Genomic DNA, 18689 nt, shown 5'->3' on the forward strand with positions numbered 1-18689 from the left:
ATTATCATTCATTTATTCCAAAAGACGAACGAAGCATTTTTGCGAGTGAATTCTCAGATGCACATGAAAACCAAGAAAATACAGCATGCTTTGTTCTTAATACTACAAAGAAACGAAAATCTTCTGGTGGTAGCAACCAAAGGCAATCTTCCCGGTTGAAAAAATAGTTTCAAGATAAAATGTAAGTTATGTACTGAATAATTGAATAAATAAAATTAAAGAAAAATATAAAAAGAATCTTATTTGTTCCATAGAAGAGAAAGAATCCCTTGGAATGGAAAAGAAACAGTTTTTTCAGCTTTGCTTAACGGTGTAATGTTTCATTAAAAATATAATCCAATCCGACTTATACTTCATTAGAACCAATCCCATATCGTTTCTTTCAGATCTTTTATAAAATTTGCAATTGCTTTGATAAAAAAAACCTTGTTTTTCTGATGCTTCGATTGAAATATGGGTTTTCAAAGAAAAGGCTAATATGGTAATTTTTCACAAAATTGACCATAACTCAGGAACAAAAAAAAGTACATCCTAAAAGTTACTAGAATTGAAGTTAATAAAGTTTCCTTCTCAAAAATATGTTAATAAAAATTTTCCGCGAGTTTGGCCATAGATTTTCCAGCTTTTCTTTATGAATTTCCCTAACGGTGGAAAATTTTGTGGAAAACTTTTTCCAGTTCATATTTTTTTTGGATTTCTTGCTTAAATTTTCATATAAAACATTGTTTCTACAATGTTTCGTTCTTGAGTTATGATTTTTCAAATAAAAGTCTTATATGGCACATCTGGACATTTTTCACAAAATTGGCCATAACTCAAAAACGAAAAAAAAAGTGCATTCCAAAAATTTCAGTGATTAAAGCTTATAAAATTACCTTCTCGAAAATATTTTTTTGAAAATTTTCCACGAGTTCGGGCATAGTTTTTCCGGCTTTTCTTCACGAATTTTCCCAACGGTGGAAAATTTTGTGGAAAACTTTTTCCAGTTCATATTTTTTTTTTGATTTTTGAAAAAAATTGCTTAAATTTTCATATAAAAACTTTGTTTCTACGATGCTTTGTTCTTGGGTTATGATTTTTCAAAGTAAGTAGTGTCAAGGGAAAACAAAATATTCCACCTGAGTTTTCCGGAAAAATAGGCGTCCCTGAATTTTTCTCAAATTTTTTTTATTTATTTATCTATGAGCCCTGCCTGTGGAAAAAGTTTCATGAAAATCTGAGACCCTTCGGCCCAATTTGTACGATAATAAAAAAAAATCCCCCATACTAAAAACATAATTTCATGGTTACTATGATGGTCCCTAGAAGCAGCTTTCCAAAGAATTGCTGTTCCATAACTCGATATTTCCATGAGTCGGTGGTCCCTTCAATATCGACTCATGGAGGTTTCACTGTATGATGATAAATGTGGCTTTAGAGTGTTGCAAGCCACTTCGTCGTTGTAAGCCATCCCGTTTGACAGTACTTTTAAAAACTTTTCCAAGTGTTTCTTCTTAAATTAGCCCAATAATTTTGAAGAAATATATCAAAATTTTCCTTTCCTCCGGGATTTTTACGACCTACCTTAAGGAATCCTCTCATTCTGGACTTTTTCAAATTCTTTTACTAATTCATCCGAGTGTTGTTCAGAAGTTCTACCAGAACTTTTTCTTGGTTTTTCTCAACTCATTTCTATTAGAATAACTCCAGAAAGGCATTACGGGTCCCTCCGAGAATTTTTCCACCCCGGTAACGTTTGCAAATTCTTTAAGGAATTCACAAAAGTGTGTTTTTTATTGATTCATCTAGTCAACTCCTAGCTCGGAGGTCTGGAGGTTTTCCAGTGAGGTGAATAACGTTATGATATGATGTCAAATCTGATACCTTCTGATTTCTTTGTGAATGGGTTACATTCATTTATTCATTATGGACATTTTCAAAATTATTTGTTTTGCTCACGTATTTTGCATGATGTCCATTTTACCACCAACAGCTGTTCATTCATTTTCAGTTTTATGCTAGCGATAAAAAAAATGTGAAAATTTAGCTTATTTTGTCTTAATTTGTGTCGCTGCTTCAGATATCATCCCTATTTTTGATGTTGTGCGAAAGAACCGTACAAATTCATCGTTTTTAATATATCCGAAACCAAGTCCGAAACAAGATGATCCTAAAGGTGTTCATTTTACCACCCCTTCTCCTATACTTCCGCCATCTGATTTTAGTATTGGGTAATAGTTATGTAGTGACAATGGTTTGGATAGCAAATTGTTAAATTGTTATGTCTGGTTATCTGTGGCTGTACCCATAAGCTTTATAGCAGATTTGATCGAAAATCAGGTAAACGTTTTGCAATTCTAATGGAATGCATGATAAATATTTAATACAAATTTCATCAATGCAAGACAAATAAAATCGTCAGCTGGTGACATTCATAGAACGCTTTGTCATTCAATCATATAGATTTCAATCGAAGCCCGGTTAAAATGTCTGCCAGCCTATACTCGTCAGTTTTGCTTTTATTTCTTTCGACGCCCAACTGTGTTGAGCCTTTCGAAAATCGATTTCAAGTGGCGGCTGATTATGCGGTGGAAATCATCAGAAACTTTTCCACCATCAAACCGGGTGTGTTCGATGTTTGGTTTCAAACTTTGGAGCGGTCACCCTCGAAGGGAACACTGATTGATTATATCCTTCCTCGGTTGGATGGGATTGCTCGGGTTGTCACCAGTCTGAAGAGTCCGAACCACATCGTGAAGCCCTCACTTTGGATCGTTTACGTTCACGATCTCCGATTCGACGTTATGAAGGTTTTCAAAGAATTCGTGGCCTCCAAAATACAGTCCTTCACGAATATTATAGTGTTTTATGATCCAATGCCCACTAAACCCTCGAGAGTATTCATTCAGTTGTTCATTAACGTTGGCTTTCTTAATGTTGTTTTTATAAAGATTCGACCTTATCGGACGTTATTCTTCTTCAGCATTACTGCAGAGATGCACGCTAAGCCAGGTCTGTACCCATTGGATGAATTGTTTTACGACCAGTCGAAAAATCTGTTTGGGCACGAATTCTTGGTTTCGTATCGCGTTGGTTCGGGTACCAAAAACGAGATGAGCATCCCTGCGAGTGCCACGTGGGAATGGGTTCAGACCATGTTGAAAAACGCAAACGGAACCTATCGGCTGGACAAAATCGATTGTGATTATACCCGGGATGGATACGATGAGTGCTTTGATAGGCTAAGATGGTCCGACCGAAGTGAGGACTACGACATCAGTTTGGAGCCGATCTATCTGAAACAATTGCGAAATACGCCTGGATATCACACATCTTCAATACCGCATCGAATGATGGTCGTAACTCCACGAGGACGAAAACTGGAGGTGCTGGAAGTCTTCAGTGCCCCGTTCAGTATCGGAGCTTGGATTGCATTCGTTGCACTTCTCCTTGGATCGCTCATGATCATGTGGGTTTTCCCCAAAGTGTTCAAAAACGATCTCATACTTTTGCCTCTGTGCGGTTTTGAAGAAAAATCAATGAACCAAACCAGCAGTGTAGAGAAGCTGGTCGTGAGTGGACTTGTGGTTTTTTACTTCTTCCTGTTGAGCGCTTACGAAACCAAAATCGTTGCATTGATGACCACTTATCCGCATGTTGACGATGCACGCAGTGTAAATGACATGATCGAGAGAGGAATACGAATTCGGCTGGACCTGAACGTCACCTATCCGCCCATAACCGAGGACAACGAACTGCTGCCAGTGATTGATCATGTTTCTGGATATTCCTATCGGAAAAACATCACCTTCGATGGAGTCCACGGTTACTTCGGCAACGAGGTAGATCTACGAATAATGATGGCCTATCCAACCAATTACGACTTCGAAGCGAACCAGGCTAGATACGTTGAGCTGAAGAATTACCAGTTTGGCAATGCGATCATTTTCATCCTTACCAAGCGGAGGAGTATCGTTGAGAAGCGGTTCATATCCACGGAACGAGCCTGTGCCGAAACGGGACTGCTGCAGTACTGGGAGAGGCAGGCCTTCAGGAGAACTCTCGGGATAAACTACGGAATTCGGGTTTCGATGGTCCAGGAAGAGAACAGTAAGAATCTGAACTTTGCTGAGCTGGCACCGGCGTGGCTCATATTGGCTGCAGGGTGGTGCATAAGTGTGACGGTTTTCGTTGGGGAAGTAATGAAATCCCTGGATAGACAGCAAGTGAAACAATTTTTTCGACGGAAGTTCGGATTTTTTTTTTTTTTTTTTTTTTTTTTTTTTTTTTTTTTTTTTTTTTTTTCTTAAAAATAGGAAGAAACGACGAGTTAGGATTGAGTATCATTGAAGCACCTAAGTTTGTGTTGAACAGAATAAAATATTACGGATCAAAATAAATGAGTATAAATAATTCAAATGAAGATTGATTTATGAGCTTCCGATTGCGCTTGATTGGTCTCCCGTGATTGCTCTAATATTGTCAGATCAGCTGCACTTACACACGGAACTAGACATGGGCAAAATGAATAGGAGCTGTTAAAAAGAACCTAATCACTCAATTGAATGAATGATCCGTGGCTCTTTTTGGTGAGAGTCGATTCATCTCATCCGCAGTAGACAGTTTCACAAAAAACAAAATGTCTGGGATTCAACCAGTCACCCCCTAGGGTAAGTGTTCTCTTAGTTGTGGGTGTTCCTATAGTTGCGGTAGTGCCGTTTTCACTGATTTTATTACATTAACCATAGAACCGACACTGCCAATCGATGTATTGGCTTGTTAATACACGGAATAGTTGAAAAGAGCGTTCAAATTGCTTTAAAACAGATGAAATATCACTAAAATGCTAAAACTGTCCTTGCTTGTACCAATAGTTGCGGTAAAGTGTTCCTATAGTGGAGGATCCCATAAGAAAACCACGGATACCGCAACTATAAACGATGATTTTTTTTTTGATGATGATTTGGTTCTACCATCTATTGTAGCAAGGCATCTGCCTATAGCACTGGAATAATCTGAAAAGCGATTTGATCAAGATTGTGCTGTTGTTCGTAAGCAGTCAGTCTCCTGTATGAAGGGCCAAAAACGGATGTGCGGACCCGCAAGCAGAGAAACTTGCACGAAACCCGCGGCAGGGGAAAAGAATCTCCTTCCAGAAGAAAGTTTTCACGAACAATTGTACAATCAAGCCCTCGATTGACAGAATACTCCCAGTAGATGGGGTCGAAGAGCCCGCCCTCAATCCACGAAATGTTAACAACAGGGAGGAGGCAGTCCCAAGCTCCCTGTCCATGTCGCTTCATTCGGATGCCCTGGTGGTCCCTCCCAACCTAGTTATATATGACATAAAAAGATAAATAAATACAATATAAATTAGAACAATCTCACCAAGTAAGTTGGAACCCCATGCAGATTTGTAACACTTGATGAACTGGATGAACTCTCCGATGATCAATGGTGGTTTGATTTTTCTTAAGGTTTCCAATTTACACTATATGCTATACTGCACACGCGAAACATTTCATTAATGATTGTGTTTACTTCACGCAAAATATAATAAGATTGAGATTTCTTACGCGCCATACAATTTTTTTTTAAATTTTCATACAGAAAATGGTCACAAAATGTGTTACGTAAATAATGGACAGTCCCTTAATGGTAGGAAATGTAGATCTAAAACTGCAAAATATTAATGTTGCATTCATTTTCTTCCGGATATCCTGTAATGTAGTTACGACCCACGCGATTCATCAAGGTGTCACAATGTCACATATATGCTTATATGCAATTCGCACGATGAACGCCTCACGCACCGCTTGACGCGCCGCGTTACTATGTCGTTATCATGACAACATAATGCTTGATGCGCTAAGTTTCACGCACACATACTTACTGATCCGAAGTACCCAAGCTTCGAGAAATTTCGATGCTCACTTCAACCACATGATTTTACATAAATTCTTGAATAAAACGACCATATTGCGAAATATTTATGAAATGTTTTAAATACCAACAGACAGCAATTCATTCAACACCATTGAACCCCATTAAAACAACATCATTCAAGCTTCAAATAAATAAATCCCTCACTTCACTCCACCCACACGACAACACCAATACATTGACTATGCCAGATTTTTTTTTTTTCACTTCACATCGGCCAAGCCATTACAAATTTGATCAAACACCTCGAAAAATACCATAATTTCACAATTTTTTACTATACACTATGAAAATTCATTCCTATATCCACTGACACGCACCATCCGCTACTTATTTTTAGAAATTTCTTCCATATTATCGAGAACAATGCATTTAAAAGAGGAACCGCTTTCGCGCACGTCTTCGCCGCCTGAACGCCCCAATTATTATATCACCACGGATACCGCAACTATAGGAACACAAATTAAAAATATACCGCAACTAAAGGAACAGTGTACCAATAGTGGAGGTATTATTTTTCACTGACATGCCGTGGGTTACTGCGATGAAATAATTTTTCTCATTAAATCAATGGTCGTTACTTTCCTTTACAACATTAACATTTACATTAATTGCGCTTCTAGAATTTAGGCGGTTAAATGAAGTTCGATCGTGCTTAGTACCTCCACTATTGGTACATCTACCCTAGTCCTAGTTGAAATACTAAATCAAACTACCAGACAACTTTTCATCCAATTTGGAGAAGATTAGGAGGTGCCTCAAGTAGAATTTGTGTTTTTTGGCTATATTTTACATTCAAAAAATTCTAACGAGAATTTGGAAAAACGAAAATCAAAATAAATACCACCAGTTGAGCATATTATTAGTACTTTACAAATTTGAGTCCATGATTATAGACGATGATCTTAAACTCTTGATCCGTCTTAAAAACGTGAGGAGAAGGCAATTTCAACGTACTCGCGATCCTGATATGAAAATTATATGGCAGGATCTGAAGAAAGAAATCAAGAAACGTTTTTCACAATTAAGAAACAAATTGAAAATAAAATTTCTCAATTGAGTCCTAAAATTTGTAATAAAATCTTGTTTTTATTTAATAACACGAAAAAGCATGTTACTGTAATTACTTTAGCAATTTTTCCCGCTCAAATAATGGCTATATCATGTTTAAACTTTAATTTAAAAATTTGGTCCATAAATGAACCTTGACACTTTTGATCATGTTTGACGTTCGCTTAGTCGACAAAAACACCACAGGGGTTTTAGTTCGACCACTGGGATTGTTCCTATCTGACATTTCGTAAGGGACACGGAAAACAAAATACACCCAAAATTTGAGTTCAAGCCAAAGGATGCGACAAAATCTAATAAAAAATTTTTTGGGCTTAAACCAACGGAAAACATTAAAAAATTGAGTAAACATGTGTATTTGGCCTAAACTTAAGCGTTTGGCACTAAAATTGAGGCAGGGCTTTAGGACCCAATTGGACCCTGGCTCTAAACCCTTTTGGAAATTTTCTAAAATTTTGATAAAACCTCAGAGGTTAATACCGGCATTGAAAGAGGAAAACAAATTATTACTAACTAATTGCGAAAAACCTCAAAAACTTGCTATGCAGTTTGAAAGTGCGCACAATTTAAATTTAGGACTTACTAGTCCAATTGAATATCAAGTTACTCAGGACTTCGAAAATATTCTCAATCAAGAGAACGTTTTCGAAAATACCTGGGAGACTGATTTGGAAGAAGTGAGAACTATTATTAAATAATTCAAAAATATGAAAGCTCCTGGCGATGATGGAATTTTCTACATCCTCCTCAAGAAACTTCCAGAAAGTAGCTTATCTTTTTAGTTGATATATTTAACAAATGTTTTCAATTAGCATATTTTCCTGACAAATGGAAAAATGCTAAGGTTGTTCCAATTTTTAAACCAGACAAAAATCCTGCAGAAGCTTCTAGCTATCGCCCAATCAGTTTGCTTTCCTCCATCCAGCCCTGTCGTCGTAAAATTTGAGCTTCTTAGTCGCCCCTTTTTGAGGGGGGCGTTGCTATAGTCCAGAGGGCGCTTCTACTCCCATGCGTTAATGAAGTTGTCTTATAAGAAATATCGCAAACATTTGAATATATAGGGATCGAATGTGATGAAGGTTGTGTTGCTATGTGTTTTCGACTTTCAGTCTTCATATACAGATCATCAACAATCCGTTTATGATCTGTATAGACCAGAACTGAAAGCCGAAAACTTGTTGCAACAACAAGTATCTGCCTCAAATTACAATATTTTTTTTTCTCATGTTCGGCATTTCAAAAAGGCAATGTACAAAATATGAAGTTTGCATATATTTAGAAAATCGTTCATTCGGTAAATATTATTGGCCAGTTTTTGCAGCTACTCTAACTAGTTTATTTTTCTAAGCTTTTGGATTGTGACCTCCCCAGACAACCAAAATGTACTCATAACGAAATCACCTGGAGGCTTTGTATGTGCAAAATTTCACTTATAAGATGTCGCGAAAAGGCTTTCTACGTACAAAAGTGGAGGCGATATGCGTGCATATATTATGTGATGAATAATAACATACAATGCGAGTGTTTAAATATTCCACCGAACTAATCTGTGATCTTATGCGACTTAACTTATGATAACAAATGTTGATTTGACAGCTGCTACGAATTGATTCGACTTACTTTGTACGAGTGTACGAGGCGAAACAAAATGTGCAAATGAACTCAGAAAATAAGTGTTTTATGCGAGGAAACTCATCAATTTGACGAGTTTATCCACGGTGTTTTGCGAGCTTGATATAATTAGTATGAATAAACGAGTTATAACGTGAACTTTCATGCGATTTCTGGTTGTCTGGGTCATAATTTAAAACGAGGGGTGCCGTAATGGTAAAAACGCGTTTTTTCTGATAAAATTAAAGATGGAGGCCAAATTTAAAATAGTCGGCAATTTTTTTTTATTGGGCTACAATTTTCTTCCATGCGATACCGTTAAGTTCGATTTGTATTTCAGGGTATGTAATAGAAGAGAGATACGTGAATAAGTACCTAACAAAATATGAGCATATTTTGCAAACTGTTTAGCTAGATTTCTGCAATTTGAGTTACCCAAACGCTGACCTCTTGTTAATGCAAACGACGACAAAAACTGTAATTCCAACGGTCCCGTTTCTGCGATAATTATTCAATCAAATCGAAACATGTTTTTATCGAAAAACTAAGTGTGTTCCCATTTTTTGTCAGACTAGAAAACTTTTAAACTTGACTAGGGTGCAAAAAAAGTTATAAAGTAAAGCATAAAATATAATATTCGTAAGGTTAGATGTTTTAAATGTTTGATTATGTTTGAACGTGAAGTAATATATGATGCATCCTTGAAGAAATATATGTATATATTTTTCTTGAATCGAATTATTAAGTCAACAAAGAACCTTTTTCCAAAAGCAGGACTTCTATGATGTTTCAACTTGCAGACAAATATATGACCTAACTTAAAAATAAAATATCGTTCTTAAGGTGAAATCAAAGTGAAAAAAAGTAAACAATTTCCCTGGATTTCCGTATATATCGCTATGGTTTATCTATTGTAGTTTTGCTTTCGATGTAATTTGGAATATTGGAATTGGCATGTATTAACTACAGAAGGTTATCCAACAAAAAAAAAACACGAAGATGCTGCTGGTTTATACTTGATCATGAATGTTCAACACTATGCCATGCAAATTATTGATCCTCAATGAAAAAGGGTTTACACTAACTGTTTTAAGAACATATGAAATGAAGATTTTTCAGCTTCAAACTTTAAGATATTTCATCAATCGTCAAAATTTCAACATAATTTTGCTTTCCATACAAAAAATGTGATTTATATACCAGGGAGCGATTTGTTGGTGACGATGGGGCGATAGTCCGGAAAAATGTATAAACACTACTTTATCTTTCAACAATTCGTTCATTGACTTTCAAGTGGATCATAAAGAACCCCTGATTTTCTACAACACAATTAAGGGCTATGCATAAACCACGTTGTTTGATTTTAGAGTTTTAAGAACCCTTTCTCATCCCAATCATCGTGTTTTTTATCCATACATTTTTTTAAAATTTATTCGAACCGTGGTTGTGGGTCCCTTAATGATCACTTCTTCTATCGAGAGACTTCTCGAGATAATTTAACCAGAAATTTCTTCAATAATACTGAATTACCATTGATCCTGATTAGGTCACTCGTTCCCGCAAGAGCTGACGACGCACAGTTAAAAATTATGAAGATTACACGTCATGTAAACTTCATTTATGCGATGTAAACATGATGTCATGTAAATTTAAGTCTGGAATCATGTAAAAATGTGTTATATGTCATGTAACCACAGAGGATCCTGCTGGGTTACATCACATATAATTGAAGTTTACATGACATATCATGTAAATATCCATGATACTCCACGCTCCAATTATGTGCATTATATGTCTCAGAAATTTACACGTTTCGTTCGAACTGTGCGCAATTAAAGGATCAAACACTACTCTTCACTTGATATACCGTGATGAATCAAAACCCGGACGAGACCAATATCCGGACACTCTAGTGGAATTTCATTATTTTAATGCTAAATATTTTTCCGAACGTAAAAATATTGCTGCTAGGACACATTTTAACTACCATTAACCATTTTAACGTAAAATAACATCCGAAGGAATTCTACACAATGTGCCACCGCAATTCGGCGATGAATAACGCGTTTGTTACGTTTAAATTTTGTGTAATACACATTTTATTGTGATTTGTTTGAGCTTGTTGCTGATTAAGTTGAATAGTTTCGCGAATTTAATGAAAATGCATATGATTCTGTGTTAAAAGAAGACTGTCCGGATTCTGGTACGAGTGGTTATGAACCCGGACACCGTGCTTGAGCATCGAATTCAAAAGGTTTCAACAACATATATGGCATTACAATTGTTGAAAAACATGGAGAAACTATTTAAAAGTGATATAATTGTGATTTTGAACATTATTATCTACAAAAAGTGTAAATTGTGTGTGATAATTATTGGGAATAAAGCGCACTTCATATTATCTTTTGAAGGCTTGTTAAAAACGTGTTTAAAGCTGTTCGAGGCCCTGTAACAGATGAACAACATCATTTTTCACAAATCAATGAATTTATGTAATTTTTTAATCAAGGTATGTTTGATTTTTTATGGTTCAATGTGAAATACAGCTGTGATTATTTAAATGTCCGGAATTTTATGCAAGTGTCCGGATTTGTGAACACGACATGACGCAGAATTATCATAATTTTCACTATATTATCATAAAATTCATTGTAAATTTTATGTTCAGCAGCAAGTTCTGACCTAACAGTTATCATTTTGTAGCAATAAGTTATCAAATACCCGCTAGCTATTTGCATACAGGCATTTGAATATCTGTATCACGTTAGGCGTCCGGGTATTGATGCAGCACGGTACATTAGTTAAGGCCATAAAGCAATCAAAATTTCATTGGGTTTCTTCAGGGCGTTAAGATGTAGCTGATCTACGTGAAACTCAGAGTTGCTCGCTGTCACTACAACGCAGATTTGTACAGGCCGACTGCGATACAATTCGGATTAATCTATATCTAAGACAAGACGTGACAGGTCAAAGTGCAAAATTGAAACCAATTGCCTGTCAAAAAAGACCACTTCTCATTGGTCGTTTTGGCAAAGGCCTACTTTCACATCGTTGAGTTGGATTGCAACAGAGCACTTTGTTGCTAGCCCAGCCGTGTTGCTTGTTCATAGATTAAAGTTTTTATCAAAAGTTTGGAAAATTCTCATGAAATCTTTTTGTTTCATATCTATTTATATTCGATGTTATGTTCAAGGCATGTACTCCTGTAATGAAAAAAAATATTAAAAAATCCCTAATTGTAGCAAACATAATAGAAATTAAGTTAATTTTCTCTAAAATTATCTACAGTTTGAATTTTAACCTGATTTTTTTAAATATTAGTTCCTCTGTTGTACTAAATTAATGTACCGCGCAAGATACAATCGAATTATGAGCCTTGATATTTAAATTTGTTCACGAGATTTGCCTAAAATGGAGACTGGTAACACTGGATTTAGTATCGTCAAGGTTATCCACTGAAGAACAACGGGGCAGTCTTAGTTGAGCTGTCACGTCCTGTCCTAGATCTATATCACATCTACATCATGCTGTCTACTCCATCGCCAGTGCATTGATGGCGATAGACTATGGATATCACTGATGGGTTAAGTTTAGCCTTCTTCTTCTTTCTGGCGTTACGTCCCAACTGTGACAAAGCCTGCTTCTCATATGAGTGTTCTTATGAGCACTTCCACAGTTATTAACTGAGAGCTTTCTTTGCCGATTGACCATTTTTGCATGTGTATATCGTGTGGCAGGTACGAAGATACTTCCATGCCCTGGGAATCGAGAAAATTTCCTTTACGAAAAGATCCTCGACCAGTGGGATTCGAACCCACGACCCTCAGCATGCTCATGCTGAATAGCTGCGCGTTGACCGCTACGGCTATCTAGCCTTAAATTAAGCAAATAAAATGGCAATTTATCAGTATGATATTTTTGACAGTGCTTCATATAGAATAAAACTATATGTTGGTCACTAAAAAACAATAAAAGCATGGATAGTTTCCACGTGATCACTCATTCTGCAGTGATTATGATCTAGAGTGCGCTGTCGCATCACTGCTGTTGGTTGTCAAATCTAAGTGATATTGATAGCTCGCAAGTGGTATTGATAGTTTTAGAGCATCAACCATCAGCTGATATGATTGATATTAAGCAACTCTGCGTGAAACAAGGTATCCAGGGCGTTGATTCAGATTAAAACTTTGATTGATTTTTTACAGGGCGTTAAGAGTCAATTCATCTATGTGGACTAATGTTAAATTACTGCAGGATGTTGATAAAGCATGGAATTTTCAATTAATATCCTACAGGGCGTTGAGATGTACGTGATTTACAAAAGATAAGGTCAAATTATTCCAGGGCGTTGATATTGCTTAGCATGTGCAATTGATATCCTACGGGACATTAAAATGATCTACATGAGAGAAGATTAATTATTATAGGGCGTTAATACAGATTGAAAATTACGATTGATGTCATACAGGGCATTAAAATGCCCCTAGTCAATGTGATTGTTGCACCTGATCTAGATGACGTAAAGATGTACCTTACACACATGAGAAAATGCGTTTTTAAAGCTAGTAATTTCCAATTGATATCCTTCAGGGCGATGAAATGTACTTGCTCTACGTATGACAAGGTCGAATTATTACTGGACGTTGATACATCTTGATAATTTCGATTGATGATGTATAGTTAAGATGCACTTGATGTTCATAGCATAAGCATAAGCATAGATGACCGTACAATTCGTAGTTGCTACTCCGTGATTGACAAGAACAATCGAAGTTGCACAGGGAATTAATGAATGGGGCTTGGGATTAACTTACCATTCTTCAATGTGCACAAATCGAGAGCTCAAATTTAAAAGTCAATTGGGCTGCTTGGGTACGTCAGGAGTTAATCATCAATATTAACCTCCTTTTCTCGAGCAGCCTAGATAGCCGCGTATTGTCGGTAGCGGTGGTTTCAACTGGCTAAGAATCAACACTACGGTTTGCCTGTTCCGGTGGTAAAAGTCCACCTCACAGGTGACCCCTAATTTATGGTGTGATGCGTACCGTGCCTAGGAATGAATGGTTAGGGGGGTCTAAATAAAACCTAACCGCAAACGGAGCCTGTGAGGTACCAGGGCGCCCTCCACAGTATTGAGTCCTTCCTGTGCTACCCGGAGCAATGGTGCAGGTGACCTTGTGTTTCTCCGAGATAATCGGCTGCCCTTCTTCAGTCTCTATACTGAGGCTTAATAAGGGTGGGATTATGAATATGTTAACATTTAATTTAAATTATCACCTATATGGATTCGCATTATGCGTATTCTGTGCTTTCTCGCCTTTGGCGACTTTAAATAGATACCGATCTGGTTTTTTCGTTGCTGGTCTTTTTCATGCTGAGATTTCAAAAAGCTTAATCCTGCCTAGTTTGGGTAGTGGCTACGGTTAGGCTAGCCCAGATCAATCTTCAGCATAAAAGAACAGCAACGATCAATCTTTGCAAACTCTTGCAAAATGGTGCAGCCCAAGTGGCGCTAGTTCAAGAACCCTACTTTCGTAGAGGGAACTTTTATCTGGGAAACCTTGTGGACCCAGTTTTTGCTACTTTCAGCAAACTTGAAATGGCAAACTCGCGCGCCATGCCCCGCGCATGCGTGCTCGTTAATAAAGCAATCGTTGCTACACTCATTTCTGAGTTAACTACCAGAGATGTATGTGCTGTCACAATCGATGTTTCTGTTGGTGACCTCAACAGGAAATACGTCTATTGTTCGGTATATTTACCACATGATGAACCATCCCCAACGGATGACTTCAAACGAGTTGTCGTACACTGCGTAACAAAAGGCCTTCCGCTGATTGTGGGCAGTGATGCCAATGCTCATCACTTCATCTGGAGCAGCTCAGATATCAATTTGAGAGGCTCCAATCTGATGGAATACTTAAGTAGTACAGACCTTGGATTACTTAACATAGGCAATCGCCCAACCTTCATTGTTTCTAATAGAGAAGAAGTGTTAGACATAACGCTCTGCTCGAATAGAATCAGTCACGAGTTGACGAATTGGCATGTATCAGATGAGGAATCATTATCTGATCATCGCTACATCTTCTTTGAACATTCAAATGTAACTGCGCAGACTTTGCGTTTTAGGAATCCCCGGTCAACAAACTGGGAACTCTATATTGAATTGGTTGCGACCAAATTTCATGGATATTCTCCGTCCATTGAAAATCCAAGTGATCTGGATGATGCCGTTGATACTACAACATCCTACATTATGGAAGCTTTTGAAGAAGCATGTCCTCTGCGATCTGTAAAGACTACAAGAGGGACTCCATGGTGGAATTCCGATCTGTCTAGACTCAGGAAACAATGTAGAAGGAGTTGGAACAGACGCCGTTCAGCTGGATCAGAGTCGTTCAAGTCGGCTCGCAAGGCTTACAAGAAGGCTCTTCGTTCTGCTGAACGATCCGGCTGGAAAAACCTTTGTACAAATGTTTCCAGTTTGAGTGAAGTCAGTCGGCTGAACAAAATCCTTGCAAAATCTAAGGATTTCCAAGTGAACGAAATTCGCTTACCTAATGGTGACTTTACTTCTTCCGATGAAGAAGTTTTAGAATGTTTATTCAATACACACTTTCCCGGATGTGTGGACATAGCATCTACGGATGAACCAAATGTCTTTTCATGTAGTTACGAGTCTCTGGCCTCGGCTCGCAGTATCGTAACTACTGAATCGATTCAATGGGCACTTAATAGTTTTGCTCCTTTCAAATCTCCAGGAGCGGATGGGGTTTATCCTGTTCTGCTCCAAAAGGGATTTGAGTTTATCAAACATGTTTTGAAAAAGCTACTTGTAAGCAGTTTTGCTACCGGGTACATTCCTAGATCCTAATAATCACACTGTAAAGTTTATCCCGAAAGGAGGACGTGCGTCGTATGAAGAAGCGAAGAGTTTTAGACCAATCAGTCTGACCTCTTTTCTTCTGAAATGTCTAGAACGCATTATCGATCATCACATCCGTGATGTTTATTTAGCAAACATGCCTCTTCATGTCAATCAACATGCTTACCAATCTGGAAAGTCCACTGTGACTCTTTTACACAAAGTTGTATACGATATCGAGAAAGCATTCGCTCAGAAGCAATCAGGCTTGGGTGTTTTCTTGGATATTGAGGGTGCCTTTGATAACGTGTCTTTCGATGCCATATTGGAAGCCGCACGAAACCATGGGCTACCTACAATGATTACCAATTGAATTCATCAAATGCTCAAAAACCGACATCTCTTCTCGACATTGCGTCAAGCAGCGATTCGAAAATTGAGTGTTAAAAATATTTTTTTAATACTTAATGATAGCTTGTAACAAGTTACATAGTGTCATATTTTACATGTTAACAAGTTCGCCGTCCATGAACTTCACTGGAAGTCAAAAATAAAGACTCACATAAACAACAGAGATAGTCCTCCGATTAGGAATCGATTTTACCCCGAGTGGACATTTATTTCAATAGCGTTTTCAGCTGTCGTAAAACCAAAAAATAATTTCTCCTTCATGTTTTATCAAAAATAAAATAAAGTAAATGATGATGTAGACGCAGAACAAATAATGACATTTAAAAAATTTCACATGCGAAATAGTTAAAGAATAACAGCCAAATATTGCAACTGCTGTTACTTCTATGTTATCCAATATAATTTTGTTGTTTATTTTGGCAGTTTACAAGTTAACATTTTACATTTACAAGTTAAGATAGAGCGTGGTGGAAACTGTATAAACATCTGCTCAAAACATGAAAAATCAAAGGGTGTCGATCTTACCCACAGTGTCGGTTTTACCCTGATTTCCCCTGCTAACGAACCGATCACTTTTTCACTACTTCGCTACCGACGCGCGACAAGTTTGATCCTGCCCTCATCGACCGCCCCCGCAGGAGCAAGCGTCAAGGTCGAAGGATCAAACACTACTCAGTTAAGATGCACTTGATGTTCATAGGATGAAGTCAAATTACTCCCCAGAGCGTTGGCACTGCTAAGAAAAGCTTGGAATTTTTCATTGATGTCCTACAGGGCGTCGCAATGTACCAGATCTACATGGAACGAGGTCAAATTACTCCAGGGACTTGACAATTCGACTTGATATCGAAGAGGGCGTTTATATGTCGCTGATTTACATGATACGAGGCCACAGTACTCCAGGAGGTTGGTACAGTTAGGAATTTCCAATTGATGTTCTACAGGACGTTAAGATGCACTTGATCTACATAAAGAAGATCAAATTATTTAAAGGCGTTGATAAAACTTCAATTTTTCATTGATGCTCTACAGGGCGTTGAGATGTACTCTATCGATATGGGATTAGGTTACATTACTCCAGGGCATTGATAGAGCTTGGAATTTCTATTGATGTCATAAGATGCATTTGATTTACATGGGATGAGGTCAAATTATTCCAGGCGTTTATACAGCTTGAAATTTTTGAATGATGTCCTAAAGGGCGTTAAGATTTAGCTGATCTGTATGAAACAAGATCAAATTACTCTAATGCGTCCATACAGGAATGTTCAATTGATATAGGGCATTACGATGCACATAATCTACGAAAGATAAGTTTAAATTAGCGCAGGGTGCTCATATCTCTTGACATTTGTCCCACAGGGCGTTAAGATGTAGCTGATCAACATGCGACAAGGTAATTTACTCCAGGGCGTTAATTAAGCCTGAATTTTCAATCGGTGTTCAACAGGATGATAGATAAGGTGACGTAACGGTAGGGCGTTGATACAGCTCGTGAATTTAGATTGGTTTTATACAGGGCGGTAATATGCGCTTGATCTTGAAAAGTTCTATATGAAATCAGGTAAATTACTCCAGAGCGTTGATACAGGTTGGCAATTTCGATCGATGTCTGATGGGGCGTTAGATGGTTTGTTGATTTCGCGAAGCTCTATCACATTATTTTTGATGACTAAGAGTGTAAAATTCTAAAAAAACGTCTGAGAAAAGCTTCTTAGTCGTTGACTAAGCGCGACTAAGCAGGACGACAGGGCTGCCTCCATCAGTAAACTTTTTGAATAGGTCATTTTGAACAGAATGATGACCCACATCAACGAAAATTCAATGAACAGTTCGGATTCCGCCATGGACATTCGACCACTCATCAACTTTTACGTGTAACAAATTTGATCCGTTCCAACAAATCTGAAGGCTACTCTACTGGTCTTGCTCTTCTAGACATAGAAAAAGCATTCGACAGTGTTTGGCATGAAGGTTTGATTGTAAAATTAAAAAACTTTAATTTTCCAACATACATTGTTAGAATAATTCAAAGTTATCTGTCAAATCGTACACTTCAGGTTAATTATCAGAACTCCAGGTCTGAAAGACTTCCTGTAAGAGCTGGTGTTCCCCAAGGCAGCATTTTGGGACCAATATCATACAATATTTTCACATCTGACTTACCTGAGTTACCTCAGGGATGTCAAAAATCTTTGTTTGCGGATGACACAGGCCTCTCCGCCAAAGGACGAAGCCTGCGTGTCATCTGTAGTCGATTGCAAAAAAGTTTGGATATTTTTTCTTCATAATTGCAGAAATGGAAGATTTCTCCTAATGCTTCCAAAACTCAACTAATAATATTCCCACATAAACCAAAAGCTCTTTATTTGAAACCTTCAAGTAGACATGTTGTCATGATGAGAGGGGTTCCAATAAATTGGTCAGATGAAGTTAAGTATCTAGGGCTCATGCTAGATAAGAATTTAACTTTCAAAAATCACATTGAGGGCATTAAAGCCAAATGTAACAAATATGTAAAATGTCTCTATCCCCTTATTAATAGAAAATCAAAACTTTGTCTTAAGAACAAACTTTTGATATTCAAAAAAATTTTCAGGCCAGCCATGTTGTATGCTGTACCAATATGGACTAGCTGTTGTAATACCAGGAAGAAAGCTCTGCAGAGAATTCAAAATAAAATTTTGAAAATGATTCTGAGGCTTCCTCCCTGGTATAGTACCAATGAGTTACATAGAATATCCAATGTTGAAACATTGGAACAAATGTCAAATAAAATAATTGATAATTTTAGGCAAAAATTGTT

Source organism: Aedes aegypti, chromosome 2, assembly GCF_002204515.2.
Source record: "Aedes aegypti strain LVP_AGWG chromosome 2, AaegL5.0 Primary Assembly, whole genome shotgun sequence".
In the NCBI taxonomy this organism is placed as follows: domain Eukaryota; kingdom Metazoa; phylum Arthropoda; class Insecta; order Diptera; family Culicidae; genus Aedes; species Aedes aegypti.